At 54.7% G+C, this 7,222-nt stretch overlaps 1 protein-coding gene across 1 annotated transcript in view; it reads left to right on the top strand.

Annotated features, from left to right (window-relative positions):
- Window positions 1–507: 507 nt before the first annotated feature.
- MYH9 (myosin heavy chain 9) overlaps window positions 508–7,222 on the top strand; it is an 85,268-nt gene continuing 78,553 nt past the window's right edge. The window contains exon 1 of the mRNA XM_068970122.1: window positions 508–645. The gene's annotated coding sequence lies outside the window, so the exon portion shown is untranslated. The remainder of the gene's footprint in view (window positions 646–7,222) is intronic.

Genomic DNA, 7,222 nt, shown 5'->3' with positions numbered 1-7,222 from the left:
AAACAGCTCGCGGGGCGGAGTGTCAGCAGCCCGGACTTTCTCAGTCGGCTCCCGCCGGGCCTCGCCCGGAATCAGGCAATGCACCAAAATCCCTGCCGGGATCCGCCGAGACTCTACTCTTCCTGGTTGGATTCTCTCTGTGTCAATCCTTCTCCTGGAACCTGGCGGTTCGTTGTGCCCGCCTTAGGGGGCGGGGCTCCCGCCTAGGAAGAGCGGGGGAAGGTGGAGAGGGTGGAGATGGGGGCGGATGGGAGAACGTATTCCCACCCCTCTGGGCCTATAGGTTCCACCCACTGCCTTTCCACAGGTCAAGCTGTCTGTTCATCATAAGCAGCAGCTGGTTGGAGTGGGTGAGACAGCTCGGGGGCGGGCTCGTCCCTTCAGGCTCCGCCCCGCAGCCGGCGCCGGGCTCGGAGTGGGCGCGCTCTGAGAGGGGCGGGGCGGCAGGGCGGCGAGGAGCAGCGCAGGGTGCGGTGAGGCGCGCAGATCCTAGCTGTTCCTGGGCAGGGCACTGAAGGCTGAGCGAGGCTGACCTGCTGCAGCTCCCGCCTCGCGCGCTCGCCCCACCCCGCCGTCGCCCGAAGCGCTCGAGGAAGCCCTCTCGGGAGAAGCAGCGCCTGTTCCCCGGGGCAGATCCAGGTTCAGGTGAGCGAGCCCCACCGGCGGGTCCCGCCCCGAGCGGGTGAGCGGGGGTGGCGGGGACCGGACGCGTGGAGTCTGGGCGAGCGGGCCGATGAGTGGTTCTCGGCCTCCGCGCGGCCGGCGACCAGGAATGGGCTGGGGAGAGCGGGCTGGGCACCCTTCACAGAGGGGCCCCGGGACCCCCGCGTGGGTGCTCGGTGAAGACGCCGACGGAAGCCAGACCGGGGAGCCGAGGAAGGCTTGGGGCCGGGCGCTTCCCGGAAACCCTCCGTACCCCCTCCCTGCCCTCCCGCCGGCGCACTCCGCAGCCCGGGCACCCGGGAGCCTCGACCTCCCCCTGCCGCCGGGGCACGCGCCCCGCCCTCGCCTCGCCCAGTGCCCAAGTTGGGCAAACTTTTTAACCCCTTCCGGGCAGCCTCTGTCCCTTGGACACAGCTGCTTGGGCGAGGTTCAGGTGGGGGGCTCGGAGCTGCGGCTCCTTGGGAAGTTTCCGGGCGTTTTCGAAACGGGGGTAGCGGGCAGGCGGGGACCGTTTGGCAGCTGTCAGGGCGTCCTCCCGAGTCAGAATCGGACAGTCTTGCAGCAGACATTGCTCTTGGCCCGGTTTCCGCCCTCGGCTCCCGACTTCCTCATTCGCCCGGGTGCGATCGGCTGGTCGGAGGAGGGGGACCGGGAGAGGTGCTGCCGGGTGCTTGGGAAAGGGGACCCGGCGGGGATCCCGGCTCGAGACAGGAAAGACTTCCCCCTCCCTCACAGATCCACATCCTTTGACTTTTGGCCTCTGATTCCTGGGAGTGGAAGGCCCGGGAAGGCCCGCACCAATCTCCGCGACCCCGGCGCGCACCTGATTCCAGCGCACCTGTGGACCGCCCCAGCAGGGCGAGGGCGGGGAGAGCTGGGTTCTGCTCTTAGAGGATCCGGGCTGGGCTGTTGCATCGTGCCCGTTTGGGCCAGATCCAGGGTTTTCTACTTAACCCGCTACCCCCCGCGCCCCCCCCCCCCGCCCCCAATGTCTCCTTTCAGGATCCTGATCTCCTGCTGTCCAGGGGCCACGCCCAGGACAGGACTTAACCCCTCACCCCCCTGCGTCTACCCCCCGCCCCCCACCCGGGCCTGCACCCCCTCCCCCGCCACCGCGCCCCCAAGAGCCCAGGTGTCTCAGAGACGGGGTATCTTCCTGGACTAGGTTGCAGATTGTCTTGAGGTGTGGGGGCAGGGTGAGCACCCGGGCTGCTATCTGCGGCCCCACCCAGCTGGTGTGGGGAAAAGGTTCCCGGGAAGTCCCAGGTCCTGTGCACCGGCGGATCTCTCTCCCCTGGGCAGTTGAGAGACCCAGCCGCTTCTGGGTTCGCTGCACCCTTTCCTGGGCTTAACAGGATTGCAAAGTAACTGTTGAGTAACTGTTGAACTGGAAGAACCTTAGCGCCTTCCTGCAACACTGTGGCCATTTCTGAGTGCTGTCTGAACCTGTAACCTCACCGGGTGGTTTATTCCCTTTATGGTAAGAAGGGAGGCTGGTTTAAGGCCTATTTAGACAGTCACTTGATTAATATTAGTCAATTTATATACAAGGCTGCTGGGAGTGGGGGGAGGGTACACAGATGTGTAATTGAGCAAATATTTAACTGGCTCCTCTGTGCCAGAGACTCTGCCAGGTGGTGGTGGGGTGTGAGGTTGAGTAAGACCTGGCCTGTGCCCTGGGGCATTTAGGGGAGAGCCAAGACAAATCCGTAGATGACTCTAAGGTGAGGCGAAGATGACAGAGACCCTAGAAGGGTGCTGTGAGTCATGGGATTGGGAGAAGGGAGCCAGCCCGTCCTGCGGAGAGCCCAGAGGCCTCTGCCTTAGGGGAGTTTACAGTCCTCAGGGGGAAATAGTGGCCCAGTGACTGAAATACAGAAGCTGCCTGTGATGAGTGTCTCAAACAGGCCTCAGACAAAGGATTCGAGGAATTCTGAGAGGGGCCACTTGTGTCTGGGATAAGAAGGGAAGCTGCCTCGAGGAAGGAGGACATGGCAGGTTTGCCAAACCGAGGCAAGCATTCAGTGTTGGAAAGTGAGGACTCATTTACGATAATTGAGGTGTAATTAAAAACATCAAGAGATTGCTCAGTGTAATTTGAGAGCCGCTGTGCCCCCCAGATGGCTGCAGGGTGACACTAAAAAAGCTCTGTTCTTCAGATTCAGCAAGTCCCGGCAGTGCCCATGGCAGATCCAGGTGCTCAGATTGGCAGGCAGTGTCTGGGGAAGGGCAACTCCCAGAGGTGCGTTCTGTGGGGCTCCTTGTCTGAAGGGCAGGTGAGGGTAGAGGAAAAGAGAGGGGCAGGGCTTTCTGACTTTTATTTTTTATTTTTAAACTGTTAACTTAAGGGGTTGGAGATGGGACAACTTCCCTCTCACTGGATGAAGGACGCATGTTAATCACAGCCTGCCTCTTGCCCATTCTTGCTCCAGAAAAAAACAAAACACGGATCTGTTAGCTTTTTAAAAGGAGAAAAGCACACTCAAAAAATGCTGCATTGTTGTGTCGCCTGGTGGAGGGTATTGCTAGAAGCCAGGCTAACTGTGCTTTCTTCACTTCCTCTTCTAGCTAATCCTTCCATAAAGTACTTAAGACAGCCCTTACCAGCTTGACATCTTTATTTCAAAAGGAGAGGAGGAGTTGGCTGTTGTTTTCCTCTGAGCCTGGCCCTACCCTTCTCTTGGTGGGGGTGGGGGCGGTGGGTAGGGGTGGCGGAGAGAAACCCCAGGCAAAGGGAAAAAAAAAAAAAAAAATCCAGGCCTTGACAGCTTCCTCCCAAGCATCATGTTCCAAAAATATTTAGAATAACAAAATCTGTGTGTCGTCTTAATTAAACAAACCTCCTAATTTGCTGAGCATAAAACAGCATCTCTGCCCACAGGGGCAGGAAGTGCATTTTCCCTTTGTGCAGCCCCAGAGAGTCACTGCCTCTTGGCTTTAACCCTTGGTGTGCTGAGCCCCTGGGCTTAAGCCCTCTGGTGACAACGGAATGGAACCCTGGCTGCCCCCTGGGAAGCAGTAGGCTTGTGACTTAACGGGATCCGGTTCTTCATGAGAGCTGGGAAGAGTGGAGTCCTGAGTTTTGGCACTAGACAGCATTCAGATCCTGACCCTGCCACTTACATGACTGTAGGCAAGTCACTTAACCCCCCAAGCCTCAGTGTCCTTATCTGTAATACAGGAGTCATGATACCCATCCTACAGGGTTAGATGTGGGAACTAAAAGAAATTAAGTATGTAAAGGGCCTGATACATAGTGACTGTGTACATTTTTAAGAAAATGTATGTGATCAGTCTTCATTCCCTGGGTTGTCAGGTAAGGAGACAGGATTGGAAGGGTAGATGGTTCTCCTAGCTCCTAGCTCAATGCTCTTTCTGCTTCTAAAAATGATGTGCTGTGTGTGTGTGTTTGCTTATGGACCACAAAGCTTGAGTGGTAAAAACAGATGGTTCCGGGGCCCATCTGCTGATGTTCTTGGTGATGAGCTTGTGCTCACTAGCCTTGTTGCAGGGCCCCGGCTCAGGCAGAAGATACACAAGCTCACTGTGTTTTAGTTCTCAGACACAGCTTCCGTGGTCCAGGGGAGAGCAAAGGGGTGACGTGGAGGTACACTGGACCTATTGTCTGGAGGCCTGGCTTCTGGCTCTGGCCCTAGTTGGGGGTACATTTGATTTTGCTAGAAGGCACGTACTGCTTCACAGAGACACCACACCAGTTTACGTGTCTGCCAGTTATACCCAAGAGAGTTTGGGAAATTGAGACATGCAGGAATTTAAATTTTTCCATAATGCCCCAGTTTCTTAGGTGCCATTATGCCCTACTGATGGGGTCTAAGTTGTAACAACTCTGTTTATAGAAGGTAGTTGGGCAATATCTGTCAAAGCATAGTCCTGACTGATTTCTAGGAACTCACGGGCAGATAAACTCAAACATGCAAAGGGAAATGTCCAAGGATATTCTTTGTAGCATTGGCTAGAGAAAGACAGGAAATAAGCTAACTGCCCATTAAGAAGGTCAAATAAATCATGGTACAGCTGTATAGTGGGAATCCTTGAAGCCCTTAAAAAATCGAGACTGAGTACCTATAGATACTGATTGGGCATGCTCTCCAAGATATATTTTAAGTGGATAAAACTTGATACAAAATGGGATACATGTTGCTCCCTCCTGTGCGAATCATTGTATGATGCCTCCGCTCTGTGCATGGAAAGCTACAGAAACCGAAGTAACAGTGGTTGCCTCTAGAAAGGGCCCAGGAAGCCAGAGCCTGCGGTGAGCATTGCTTTTTCCACTAAATGCCTTTTTACATGCGTTGACTACTTACATAGTCAGAAATTGAAATTTTTGTTAGTTTTATTAACAACAAAAATAAGTGGTTGGCTGGCCAGTCTTGGGGGTCTCTGCTTTTAAAATGCATTGCTTGAAATCTCAGATCGCATACTGAGTGCCTGCCACGTGCAGGGGAGGAGGAAGGGTCTTAAAAATGGACTGAATTGCTCTGTGGTTGGAACATTTTGGGGCCTGTTTTCTTCTCCATGATGTCATATTATCACCAGACTAACCCCTTTAAACAAATGTCTACTCTAATCCTTTCCCTTGGTTTCTGGAAAATGGTAGATGCTTTGATTGCCTTTTCTCTGCTGTATGAGAAAAGGAAGCCCGCGGGACGTGTCTGGAATGTATTCTAGGAAGCCCTTTTGCCAGCTTTCCCACAATCCCCCTGGCTCCACGCTGTCCACATGTCCTTTCCTGGGGAATCCATCCTGACCAGGAGGCCAGACCAGACCTTTATTCTCTTGGGTCTTCCTCATTTGTAAACTTGGGGTCATTGCAACCCACCCCATCTCCAGTTGTCTCTTAGAGATCTGGCCTGTGGTTTTTATGTATTAATAACATTGGAAAAGCCCAAATTCTCAAGAAAATGTGATCAGAGGGGGGTTTTGAATTGGAGAGCCCTGCTAGCCTTCTCAAGAAGGGCTGCCATAGCCTTGCACAGTGTGGGCCCCAGAGAAGACTCAGGCTCAGCTCACTCCTGAGCTGGCTCTTTTCTGTAGCACAGCTGGTGGAAGACCCCTTTAGGGTCACAGGCAGGCCTGTGTCCCTGCCAGGCAGCTCTAGGCCTCTTGAAAGGTGATGTGAGTCACACATGAGTACACACAATGAGCCTGGGTCTAAAATGGGCCTGCCACCCCATGGGCAGGTGGTTTGAAGGCGGGATGCCAGCCTGTATCTGCCCCCTTCTCTCTGCCCCCACCTGCCCCTCAGGCTTTGATGGCACCAGATATTTGGGGAGCAGGCGGGGAGCTGCCCCCTTGTGTCTGATGCAGGTCTCTTTAAAAAGTAACTGAGGCAGGCAGGCTGCTGTCAGAAAGCCTCAGGCCCCTATTCTGCTGACTGATGTCTCTGGCCTGAGGTGATTTCAGCACCCGGAGTGGACGCAGCACACCCAGGCCTAGGCAGGTGGGCCCAGAAAAGGCTCCTGGCCAACCGTTGGCTGAGGGCCAGGCCATTTAGGGAGATCTCACGACAGTGCCCTCAGCAGCTGTCTTCTTCTGCAGCCCTGGGTGGGGAAGCCTTCCTCTGTGGCTGGAGAGACCCTTGCAGGGTCTTCTGGAAGTTGCCACTGAAAGGTGTGGCTTCCTGCCTGGGCAGGTGGGGCTGGAGCCTGCAGGGAAGTTGAAGTGCTCTTGAGTTTCCCCTCCCCTCCCTCTTGAAGGTCACTTCCTTGGTGCCTCTCAGGGTGCCTCTCACTTCCTTGGTGCCTCTTGGTCCTTATGGTTCTTACGCTGCTGCCCAGAAGAACAGGGGGCTTCTGCGAGGCGAGTCCCTCTCTTACCTCCATGGACGTTATTTTGGAAACTTCGATCTCATGTTTCCTTAACTCTAATTCTGAATGATGCCTGGCTTAAAAGAAAAATCAACAGGGACTAACCTTGTGGTCCAGTGTTCCAGACTGCCACCGCAGGGGGCACAGGTTCCATCCCTGATCCAGCAGCTAAGATCCCATACACCAAAAAAAAAAAAAGAGAGAGAGAGAAGTCAGCAGCAACAGTACAATCCTCCCTACTGAATTTACGTAGGATCGTAGAGTGTCTGAGATGGAAGGGATCCTGTGTGTATGTGCTCAGTTGCATAGTCATGTCTGACTCTGTGACCTCATGGACCATAGCCTGCCAGGCTCTTCTGTCCATGGGATTTTCCAGGCAGGAATACTGGAGGGGCTTGCCATTTCCTTCTCCAGGGGATCTTCCCCAGCCAGGGATCGAACCTGTGTTTCCTGCATTGGCAGGCAAATTCTTTACCACTGAGCCCGCTGGGAAGCTCAGAAGGGATCTTATAATTTTCACTCCTCTCACCGCTGCGCACCGGCCCCCGCCCATGACAGGATTGAGTCAAACTCAGTCTGAGTTGGTAGAAAGCTCTGGCCCCTGGTTTCCCTCAACCCCAGTGCCTTTCAGAATCACGTGGCCTCATTTAAAAGTGTTTCTGAGCTGTTATCATGCCTTTCCTCGCCTTAACACACTGTTCAGCCCAGCAACACGTACTTAGCTCCTTTCC

This window comes from Capricornis sumatraensis, chromosome 4, assembly GCF_032405125.1.
Source record: "Capricornis sumatraensis isolate serow.1 chromosome 4, serow.2, whole genome shotgun sequence".
Classification (NCBI taxonomy): domain Eukaryota; kingdom Metazoa; phylum Chordata; class Mammalia; order Artiodactyla; family Bovidae; genus Capricornis; species Capricornis sumatraensis.
The sequence above is the reverse complement of the archived record's forward strand: the minus strand, read 5'-3'. Positions and strand labels throughout refer to the sequence as shown.